This window comes from Falco rusticolus, chromosome W (assembly GCF_015220075.1).
Source record: "Falco rusticolus isolate bFalRus1 chromosome W, bFalRus1.pri, whole genome shotgun sequence".
Taxonomy (NCBI): Eukaryota; Metazoa; Chordata; class Aves; order Falconiformes; family Falconidae; genus Falco; species Falco rusticolus.
The window spans coordinates 4,067,904-4,080,014 of NC_051209.1; the positions used below are offsets into that span (position 1 = coordinate 4,067,904).

Here is a 12,111-nt window from a genome sequence, read left to right on the forward strand (position 1 = left end):
TCCTTTACACCTGCAATTCCTCGGAGCCCTCGTTGATTTTCTATGGCACTTCAGTCTTCTGAAGGCTTATGCTGGGCTGAGTGGGTTGCGACGGACGCGGTAACCACAGACGGCAGCAAAGCGAGCTGACGAGGCCATTTCTCCTGAGCAGGAAGAGATTTCTCTGCGCCCTCTCCCTCTTCCCTAATTTTTTACTCTTAACGATAAATCTTATTTAACCGAACAAAGACTATTGGATTACAAGTCTGATCACCTGATAGTGACTTACCTATTGGTTTGTTAAACACACATATCTATCGGGGGCTGCATTGAGCTGGAAGCGGTAACGCTTGTAGGGAAATTGGTATTCACACCGTTTCGGACAGAGCTGGTATACATACGGCAATACGTACACACACACGTTCGTATCGCATCACATTAGAGCAGGGGTCCTCAAACTACGGCCCCCCAGGGTCCTCAATCCGGCCCCCGGTATTTACAGAACCCCCCCGGCCGGGGGTTGGGGGGGGGGGGGAACCAAGCAGCTGCAGATGACCTCCTGCCACTTCATCCGCGCGCCGGCCCCCTGTTTAAAAAGTTTGAGGACCCCTGCATTAGAGCGTGAGAGATCGTGTGTGAGCACATTATCAAGTTCCCAGCTGGCTGTCTTTTAACAAATAATCAAAATAAATAAGGGCTTGCTGTTGGTTTTTTGATTGCTCTGGGTATATAAGGCTGACAATTGTTTTCCCCAGGACCGTCTGTCCATTAGCTGGGGAAAAAGGAAATGCTATCAGGAAAAGAGTACTGTCTATGTCAGGGAGACAGGTAGAAGGAAATAAAAGTTCTGCTTAGGTTGGCAGAGTAGGTTAGCTTCAGAAAGTCTTTTATAATGAATATGCAGGTTTTAAAGCCTATAGATACACTTCTTTCTACTCTCACCGAGATTAATTTTGGGGGTGTGAGGGGAGGCGACCTGGAAAGGTAGGTGACCTTCCTTTTATCCCACTTTATGAATCTGTTAGTCGGCTGCAAACTGCACTCCTTTACCAGCCATTCCCAGGTTTTCTGCAATATGCCTAATGCTATAGGCTGCTGTCTCAGCCTTGACGATTCTTCAACTTGATGACTGAAGATGATAGTCTTCATGTCCTGATTCACTCGTATCTGAATATGCTGCTCTAGTTCTTGATTCATTCATTGCTAATGAAAAGCTGTGAAAGAAAAGGGAGGGGGCACGCACAAACTTGTAGGGCAAAGAGCTAAAATGATTTTGTGCGTTTGGACTGTCCTGCGGTGTTTTGTTAAATAAGTAGTCCTTGTGTTATCAGACACGAGTGAGAAATGACGCTTTTTGCCAAATAGGCATGCGCACAGCTCTGAGCAAAATGGCAAGGTTTTAATAAAGGTGTTGCAACTGTCTCTCAGGGGGTTTCTCCTAGAGCGTGGGAACGTGTCCGAGCAGCGGCGTCGGTCAGCCGCAAGGTCGGCGCCCCGTCGATCCACTCGTGCGTCCTGCCGACACATCACGGAGGCGTGCGACCGCCAGTCCAGCCTACTGCTCTCTCTGGGTTTGGGGGATGAGGCAGGATGGCATGGGAGGACGTCGGTGTGTCTAGGGCAAAATGAGAGACACCCAGTACTATTATTTTAGTGTAAAAATGATCATGGAGTTACTAAAAGAGGAGAACAATACCCTTCGGAGAAAAAGACCCAGGAAAATATTAGCGCTGTGTCTTATTCTTGATTTTGGACAAGGTGTGATCAACCAATATTTAAAGACCTCTTCAGTACTTGAGCATGCAAGCTGTTTTCCCGTTGATTTTAATTTATATTTTTCCATCACTCTAAGCGAGATCGTTATTCAGATGATATATCGGTTCCTTTTAGTAGACGTAAATTTTCTAAGAATGAATCCTTGGTCTTGTGATGCTACTAACGACGAACTCCTTTATTCTCAAGTTTTAAGACCAGGGAGATTTGACGAAGTTTTGCTCATTTACCTTAATGCACATTTAGAAAACGCACTCGAAGAGCTACTTTGAGTCCCTGCATTTGTGTTCACGGTATGAAAGTTAAAACCTCTGAAAGGTAGTTGCCGCAAGTTGTGCCACACCCTTTCCTCACTGTAAAAGAACTGCACGTTGTGATTTTTTTCGGGCAAGAAGAAAACAACTCCTGCAGGTGCACAAAATATGTCCTTTGAGACAGCCAAGTTATTCTTTTCTCCAACTACAGCCCATTAAGAAAAGCCTATTGAGATACGAAACAACAAAAATTCCTAGAATGGGATCTCGGAAATCAATTATCAAAGCACACCCACCCGGCTAATGAACTACTAAAATAACAACAACAGAAAGTGGCGGTTAATCCAATCAAATGTAGCCTCCAACTTCTCGGATGTGTGTCTTCCTCCTAAAAACCTAACACGATTAATGCTCCTTCACTGCCATTTGTACTTGTAAAAACTGCCTTTTGGTAACATAAATCTGGCCCTTTCATTGTAATGATTTTTTTAAAAAAAATATTAAAAAGAGGAAAGGAGAATAGGGATAAGGTAAAAAGTAATACGATCAGCTGGAAAGTATTTCAAAGAAAAAGTCCTTTCCGCACAGCATCAATACAAAGATTCAATAAAGAATAGAAAACGAATACTAAAATTATATTCTTGCTTAGGATAGCAATGTTTTTCTTCTCACTAGGGTTTGTAAGCCATGCTTTTCTTTAAACAGGAATCCACAAAGTCAGCCCATTTTTTGATCCTGGCAATTCAAATGCAAAGCGCGGAGGCGACGGCGATTATTCCTGTTGAAATGTATTTGTGGAATACTGCTTTTCCCGGTGTATATAAAACAATAAAAGTAAGGGGAGAGAGGCTGGGGTGAGTCGGTAGCAACAGGGAGAACGCACAGGTGCTGCCCTTCGCTCTCTGTGCTCAGCTTGTCTTTCACGAGCTTCTCTGGGAAGACTTTGCTTACAGTGAAACGTTTATTATTATTCTGATCAAGTCTCTAATTTTTGTGGGATACAGCCCAGATCTGGAGGCAGAAGCGTGTGTATGCGGGGGGGGGGGGGGGGGGGAAGGAAAGTGGGATTTCAGCCGCTGTAGATGGGGGCTGTGGTTCCCAAGGAGGCGACAAGGACAGCATCCCCACTTGTTTCAGAAGACGCGTTGTAAAGACTAAAAAACACGCTTGGTTTTTCGTGGAATTTTGCTGATTTCTGCCCATTAAAACGATCGCTCCAGTAGGGCTGAATTCTTGCGGGGAGCAGAGCAAGAGGGAGAGGGGAGCGCTACCGTGGTGTCTTCTCCCCAGGCTGCGCTAAATTGAGCAAGGGAGCGCGGTACGGTGTGGCCCTTCCTCGCGCCCTAGTCCCGACGATCGCCCGCGCTCGCCGGGGCCGTGCGGAATACCGGTAGGTGTCGCTGTCTCTCTGCCGGACGCGGCCTTCGCGGGCGATGGAAAGCTGCGCCATCTGGGGCACCTCGGCCTGGCTCTGGTCGCCTGGATGGCAGGCAGCCGGCCTCGGGCGGCAACATACCCCCTCCTGATCTCACCGGCGTGCAAGGCTTCCACGGAGCCGGCCACAGAGCGAAGCCAAGGGGGAGGGGGTGCATTTTGGGTAGGAAACACCCTTTCGAGAAGTCATGAGGGACTCCCATGCCCTGCCAAACTTTTCCACTTGGTCTGTGCCAGGAGATCAGAAGTGGTCTCCGGCAATTCAAGCTGATGTAGAGGGAAAAATAATCCAAACCAAAACAAAACCACGTTTAGTCCTCTCTGAAACCAGTGAAATAACGGTTCATTTCAAACCTTAATTTATTGATTGCTTATTTTATGCCAAGTTATAAACTGATTACAGAAACAGAACAGAAAAGCCATCAGGAAAATTTGGCTAATTCTGTTAGTGCTAAAAGCCATAAACATTTCGTGTATGGAAACTCAACTGCATTGACTACTTATCCTAGCTTGATGCTGAAGTTAACGTTTTGAATGCTCACTGAAACATACCTAATAGAATTTACTATACGTCACCCCTTCAGTCTCTTCCCCAGAAATCTAACAATTTAGCAATTATTTTAAATATGCATGAAGCTCCTGAATATTAAATTTCTCACCCCCTCTTCCCCTGACACTCCTCTTGATTTCTAGCTTTCTACCTCTAATCAGGGAAGACATTATTGATCAAAAAGAGATTGGTATGGCTTTGTAATTTTTTTCCAAAGGATGTGTATTATGAGGTGTATTCGCACTGGACGTGTAAAGACATCCAAATTATGAATTGTTGTGAAGGCAAACTCCACTAAATTCAGCCTTTTCCTTACTAAAAAATAATTTCAAAAATCAATTTATTTCTCATTTCAAGTATCGGTTATTCTACCTAAAATTACATGGTTGTCATTTTACAATTTTTCGTTCAAGAGTTTAAATCTTACAGGGAAAAAAAGACGTTTTTCTGTACCTGTATCCCCCTTCTTCTAAACCAATCTGTAATGCCAAAACGTGTATGTTCAGGCATAGGGCATATCGACACAGATCTGATTATGTACGGTTTGATTAAAAAATAGAGAGGACTGAAGAAAGGGAAAAATCCAAGTGTAAAATGATGAATATTTAGATTATTCTAGCCATTTAAAACGTTGCAAAAAAAAGACGACAGAGGGGATCTATTTTTGTATTTATTTTCAACCTGATGCCCTCTCTCATCTGTAACGATCAACTGTAACGATTACCCCAATTTTGAGTATTAGCAATGCTTTTTTTTTTTTTTTTTCGGTCTGAAATCGTCACTTCAGTGGCGTTTTGAAATCATGTGAATTTTACGTGCCTTTATGTTTAGCTTTAAAAGGCTGAGTATTAGGTAACGAGTTGGGGGGGGTATTTATTGTTCATATTCTTACCCGTCAAATTAGCGTTAAAATGGCAGGTGACTGAGGCAAGACAGCTGTCCCCACGATGCCTGTGGCACATGCAGGGGCGGGGAAGCGGGGGAGGGGCGAACGGGCTAGGGAAGCGGCCCGCGCAGAGCGCTGGCACTGCAGGAGCTGGCGCTGCTGCCGGCTGCGGGACTTATTCAAATGTCGCCCGCTGCCTCTGTGATTCGCGGGAACCCAGCCTCCGTATGGTAATACGGGGCGGGGGGGCAGGTGTGTGGCTGCGGCCACGGGGGTAGAGGCGGAGGGGACCGGGGGGGGGGGGCTCTCAGGCACTGCTACTGCGGCAGCCTAGCTGGGGCAGAACACCGGCGGCGGCGTCTTCCGTCCCGTCTCGCCGGGTGCGGTGCCGTCAGGGGCAACGGCGGCGCGCAGCGAGGCGGTGGCGGGGGTAAGCAACAGAAGCAGCACGGGGAGTGGCGGGGCGTGGGGTCATTGCCCTGCGCCACCGAGGGAGCCGGGGGCAGGGAGGCGGCTAGGGCTGCACCGCCGCACGTTTGTGCCGCGGGCAGAGGCATTATGTAACATATCCATATACCCCCGCTCACCAACACCTACACACACGCCCCGCTCTCCCTATGTGCCATCTGCTACCTGCGCACACACCCGAACTTGGGCTAGGCACTCACCTCTGTGGGTCTGTCTGTATATGTTACTACAGATCTATAGAGGAGCACGATTCATGTGTGCTAATTAAAAGCAGTGGAAATAATAGGTTTCCTGGGCTAAGAGTCCCCAATATCACTCGTAAATGGGCACCTGCACACAGATGTGTAGTCCTACCGCTATTCATAAAAATGTGTAAAAAAAAGTACTTTCCTACATGAGTTATTGCTAACTAAATAGATGACAGTATCTGTTTCCGGGTTTTTTTAATCTTACGGGTAGACATCTGACCACTTTTTATTGGGTGACATACATGAGCACTTCAGTGTAAGACTTGTACAACTGGAGCTAGAAGTAGCGCTGGAAATCCAAAGAAAGTATATTTCTTGTGAAATAGGTACTGAATAATACAAATCGAGTATGACATTCGGATCTTTATTTTAAAAAATATATGCATGGCAGTCTTGGAGGGGAGGTAATTTTTGTCTTAAACGTTAATGCAGGTAAGTCATTCATGGTGTAACTAATTGTCTTTTCACTTTTTTTAATGAAAAAATATGTGTATGGGTGAGCATTATTCTTATGGAAAACATTACTCGTTTAAAAATATAATATTTCTGGAATATAAAAAGAGAGTAATTGTCTGGTTTAATCAGGTTTAAACTACTCATTTTTAATAAGAATTTCCCCGTTAATTAAATCTAAATGAGCTAACATTGTTTTTAAATGTAATTCAAAGCCTGTGGATTTTAAGATAGAGAAAATGTAATGATAACGGCAATATTTTAAAATAACCTTTAAAAATGCCTTTTCAGTAAAGACTTAGGTAGTTGCTTTAAAACTACACGTTAACATGAACTGTAATACATTTAATAATGTAGCATTTAAGAAAGAACTTACAAAATGTCTCTGTACCTGGGTCTACACATTTTAAGATAATATTCTGAAATAAAACAATCTAGAAATCAACAGAGATATAAGTGCGTTTATAAGTCGTAATTCTGCAAGGAAGTATTATAAATCCTTTGAATCGGTCCCCATTACACCCATTATCTGTATTGCCTTATACCTTAAAACAGTATTGTTTTTCCCTAATATGAAGTTAATTAGGCAATCAAATTTCCAGGTTCGACCTATTGGTATTATAGCTGAACATGGTAATGATATGTGCCTCTCCTCTTAAAACCCAATAAACGTGTTGTGCGCCTTTATTTGCTTTATTAGCTTTGTGCATATTTTGTAACCTTATACAAATAAAAGCAGGGAGGAAACTGCATATAAAGGCACATACACAGCAGAGTCATGCCGGGGGGAGGGGAAGGGGAAGAAAAAGAAGAGTAAAGAAAGGAAGGAAAAATCAGAGAAAAAGCGATAGCTTCAAACTTTCGGATAATTAAAAAATGCAAAATAGAGCTTTACATATGCATCACTATTAAAAATAGTACACGGTGGAACCAGGAGGAGGAGGAGAGGAGAATGGCGCAGCGGTGAATCCCTGATTATGCATGGGAAGCCGTCTGGAGCAGCCTGCTCTGAGCGGGTCTCTTCCGTGCCGCGTTGCAGCCGGCCCCGGCCGACGCAAAATCGCAGCCTTCCCGTGCCTAATTTATATTTGTTATTTCGGGTTTTTTTTTTGGTTTTGTTCTTTATGAAGTTGGGGGGAGGGGGGGAGAACGGATTGTTTTTTCTATTAATTGCGATCTTCATTAATAGGGGCGATCGCTCCAGAAATCTTCAGTTTCTTCTCCAAGCAGTAGGATTTGCATATTTTTTTAATGCCCTAATTTCCTTGATGTATGTAAATGTAGCCGGACGTACAGTAAACCTCAAGCTGACGTCAATGAACATGACCTCGCTGTTAAACCTTGAACGTGAAGCGAGGATGGGGGACGCGGCGGGGGCGCAGAGCCGGAGCCGCTCCGCGCCGAGCCTCATTGGCCCGTGCCAGGCCGGGGCGGTAGCCGCAGCGGGGAGGTGGCCGGACCGCCGGTAGGCACCGTCCGCAGCTGCATTGGCTGCTTGGCTCCGCTCGCCGCTTTAACACACTGATCAGAGCCCTTGCCCAATAAAATAAACATTAACAAAAACATTAACTCTGTCTCCCCGCACGGCGGCAAAACAAAGTCCACCCTTGTGGTGTGCTATCACCGTCCCCGGGAACGCCGCCGCTCCTCTTCATCAGATGATGAGCGAGAAACAGAAATCACCGATCGTCACAAAAAATCCCCCCCAATATTGCACAACACACGCAGTGCAGATAAATCATAATTTCGAATGACTGTATCGATAGTGTTAGCGGTTTGGTGCAAGGGATTCGCTGATATCAGTGACGGTTTAAGGAAGAAGTGGCAAAAAATTGAAAATTCGCTAGGCTGTAGGCAAGCCGTTCGCTCCTCCAGCCGATCTGATCTGCAAGTCAAAACCACTCTCCTGTCTTTGCACTGATTTCTCCCATTTAGAAAGAGAAGCAGTATGAAAGGGCTCGCGGATATCTGACTGCAGAAAGTTGGCTTTGTTGTTGATACCAAGGTAGAAAAGGGTAATGTGAACAATGTTATAAAGCTGTCTCTATATTTTTCCCTGTACCCTTTCTCCCTTTAGAAACTCCTCGGTTTATAATTATGTTTGGAGAACTTTTAGCGCTAGGGGAATTTCTACTCGTGAGGCTGTAGAATTAAATGCAATTGATGTTTTGAAAGTGAATGGTATTTATTACGTTCTAAGTTTTTCTTTTTCTCATGATTGTTTGTCTTTTTATGTTCCAGAGTATTTCTCTAGAACTTGGCACAATCACTCTTAGAGCAAACCATCTGCAAGCTAGCAGCTACATGCGCGCGTGTACTCTCTCTCTTTCTCTCTCTCTGCTTCTATATTCAAACATCTTGACTAAACTTAAATGGCCAAGCCAGAGAACGGAAACACGAGTGTATTTCTGATTGAGAAACCGATCCAGACTTTTATAAATCCTCTCAGCAGTTTTGTGTAGTCAGGGTTTACCCTGAATTTCGTTAGTTTAGTCTGAGATTGCATTTTTATTCTTATAGAGTTCTGTTGTTCTGCCTTGTCGCCAAGCGCTGTGTTGACATGAGGATCCACGGGTGCTGTGCGCAGCTGGGCTGCGACAGGGGCTGTGAAGGGCCGCGGCCAGGACAGCTGTCCCTGGCAGTAGTTGGCGGGAAATCCGCGCTTCTGCGGACCGACTACCCTCTCTCTCTGGAGCCGCACTCTGGACGGGACTCCCATATGACATATATATATATCTATATATATACAAATATATATACGCGACATACACATATGGCATAATATGTGTGTGTGTGTGTATATATATATACACACACACCGGTTTTGGTATTTCCCCCCCCCCTTTCTTCACACATGCTCATACTCCTTGACACCTGCCCACACGGCTACAACACAGCACTATGGAAAACACCATGTGCTGATATCGCGCAAAGCCGCCCCAGACAGAGACAGGCTGTCTGGCAGACTCCCAAACCCCTGGCCCTCTCCGAACACCCTCCAAGGCTCGCCCGCCGGCACCGCTGCCTTGCAACTACCCCCGCCAGCCCACCTCCTGCCCACCCCAAACGGTGAGCACAGCTCCATCGCTGTGTCCTCCTGGGCACATACCAGAGAGTCGTCCTGCCTCCTTACCTTGCCATGCACCACCTCCCTCCTTCCTTCCCCACCCACACACCTCCCGTGGTCGGGCACACCCCCAAACTTCTCCCAACGCACCACGCAGTTCTTTGCCCGGCTCCTGCAGCCTAAAACAAGCTGGAGTTTTCATCGGTGAAATGTTGGTTCTGTGACACTGGTTGAACCTGAAGCCTTGAATGAGAAGGAAAAGAAGGAAACCACAAAACTTTAAGAAAGCCTCCTTCCAGCAATCATTGTGTTGACGAGAGGTCACGCTACAAGTTTCATGATAACAAATTGGAAGGGATTTTTTGTTGTTATTATTGTTGTTGACCGGTTGATCAATTTTGACGAAAGTTACACAAAATGGTAATGCCTCCCAAAAACAGGACGCAGAAGAAATTATTCTTCAGAAGTTAGCTGGAGGAAAACACCTTAGAAAACCTCAACCATTTGGTGCAATTTTTTTTGTTTCCAAAGAAATGTGCGCTTTCCTTCTCTAGGAAAATGGAGCCATTGCTCTTCTTTAGACTAGGCATTTCTAATTTATCCCGTCTGTCAAAATGAGACTATGAGAGGTTTTGGTGTAAATTCATTATCTCTGGCAACGCATAACATATAGTAGGAATGGGAAAAGACCGTGGCAATGGATGAACAAAAGGACTTCAGTTCATCAGCAACAAAAGCACTGGGAAAATTGGTTGAATTTCAGAGCACGTCCTCCTCAGCAGAGGGCTGGACTAGACCTTGGCCAACCCCCCCCCCCCCCCCCCCCCAAAAAAAAAAAACCCACAACTTGCAGAGCCTCACATATAACACTTTTTACTCTGGAGCTTGGGAAGCAATATGGAAAAAGGGGGGAAAAAAACCCCATCACACCTTTTTGCCTTTCTCCCCCCTCTTTTTTTTTTTTTTTTTTTTTTTTAATGGAAGCTTTCTAACTGTTTTAGAACCAATCATGCAAGAATTACACCATGGAACTAACTAAACGGCACTTTTAGAGATGACGAGGGGAAATATTTGAATTTCTGGAGATATAAAAGAACCTGCTTTCTGTGCTTTAAAGGGGTCTTGACCACGGTGGGAATTTTTGTTTTCTACGGGAGATTCACCTAACCATTTAGATCTGGGGTAAATCTTTATTTTATAAAGAACAAATGTAAGTATCACGAGGGGGATATACAGAGCTCGAATTCGTTATAAAAGGGAGAGAGCTGAACTTCATTGCACGTCCGCATTTTCTGATTGAGTGGGTATATGTGAACCTGAGCTCGGTTAGCAGCTCTGTGTTAGGTTCAGGGGTAGGGGCTGCCTCGCCCAGCATCAGACAGAACAGGTCGTCTTGGTAGGGCTCCAGGAATTTCCACTGGCGACCGCGAGGGAAATTTAATAACAAGGCAGGGTTTTATGAGTTAACACGACAGCTTATATTGGTTAGCTGATTTTGTATGTTTTATGCTAAACTTTGTCTTGTGATTGGTTAGGTGTGGAAACTTAATTATCAAGCGGATTGCCAGTAAAAGCAGAGCTGTAACGTTTAAGTATGCAGAGAGGAAGCTTTTTAGCAGTACCTAGGTACCTTTCGAAGGTGTACAGACATAGGAACAATCATTCACCAGGTTTTAAATTAGCATATGGGAACTAACTCCTGTTGACTCTACATTTTCGAGCTGTTTTGTAAAAAAAAAAATATTAAAAGTCAAACTGATATTTTTGAGATTGCCAACGTGGAGGAGATTATTCACTGTAGTTAATAAATCCGTCTGCCTCTGTGGTCACTTCAAGCAAGCAGCCATCACTTACTGGGTTTTCTAAAATTCAGCCTGATCAAAACATGTATCCCTTTGAGCGAGGGTGATTTAATAAATGTTTCATGAGGTTGTAATTATTCCCATCTTGGCCGGGGCAGCAGGGGCAGCTGTGTCTGGCATAGGCTCAGCCCAACTAAACCGCTCACCTTTTTGAGGGGGGGGGGGGGGGAGGCGGAGACGGTTTGCACCTTGCCGCGGCTCTAGGTGCCGCTCCCCCAGGAGTCCAGGAATGGCTGCTGCGGCGCGGCACGGCACAGTCCCAGCCGCCGCGGGGTCGAGCCTGGGACGCGGGAGTGCCCCAGCGGCGGGCCAGGCTGGGCGACCCGACGCCGGGGCGCAGGCTACCTCCAGCTCTGGCGCGGGCTCTCCGAGGCACCGGTAGGCAGAGAGTGTAATTGAAGCAAGGGATTTATACAATAGTGCTTCTTTAGTCCTCCCTCTCACCCGCCCACCAAAACACCCACCCATCAAGTAGCATACCTCTCCAAGAAACTCTCCTCTAGTTCAGGATTCATGAAATGGGGGAAATAATTTACCATAAAATAGAAGAACACAATTACTTTGTAAGAAATAATATGCTTTTAAACTAAGGCTGATGTAATTGATATGATGTAATGACGGTGATTAGATTGTTATATTTATTTACACATACAACTTTTGATATAGTAACAATTTTGTAAATATAGACCATGCCTTTCTAATGATCCTGATTTCAGGACATCGGTGATCTAAAAGACACAGAAATTCTATCGGAGAAAAAAACTGGCTTAATGTGTTTTGCATGTTTTGAACAGAAGGGTAGATGGAGCTTCCATCCTTTATTAAGTAACTGGCAGCTTACAGTATGCAAATATTATATATGCCTCTGTAGATTTCAGCATCTCTATTCAGCAGCCCCAAATATTCTTAAACTGTTTTTTATCATAGTTCTCCACAAATAATTATTGCATTTGTTTTTATTGTTCATAATTATGTCCTGTAAATATCAATTATCACATTTAACCCTGCAGCTACCGGAGTACATCACTTGTATCTGGTTTATGTCATATTAGATCATCTGCAGGAAATGTGGCTAGTTGTTTCCCTGTTTAATCTAGAATCAAGCATGTAGTAATTTATTCAATAATCTCAAAATGT

At 44.7% G+C, this 12,111-nt stretch overlaps 1 long non-coding RNA gene across 1 annotated transcript; it reads right to left on the reverse strand.

Annotated features, from left to right (window-relative positions):
• Positions 1-6,451: 6,451 nt before the first annotated feature.
• On the reverse strand, positions 6,452-11,349 carry LOC119140893. The gene is made up of 3 exons (XR_005101776.1): positions 11,121-11,349; positions 9,263-9,355; positions 6,452-8,757 (listed from the first exon to the last, which is right to left on the reverse strand). It is a non-coding gene; the product is annotated as an uncharacterized LOC119140893 (long non-coding RNA).
• Between the last annotated feature and the right edge of the window lie 762 nt (positions 11,350-12,111).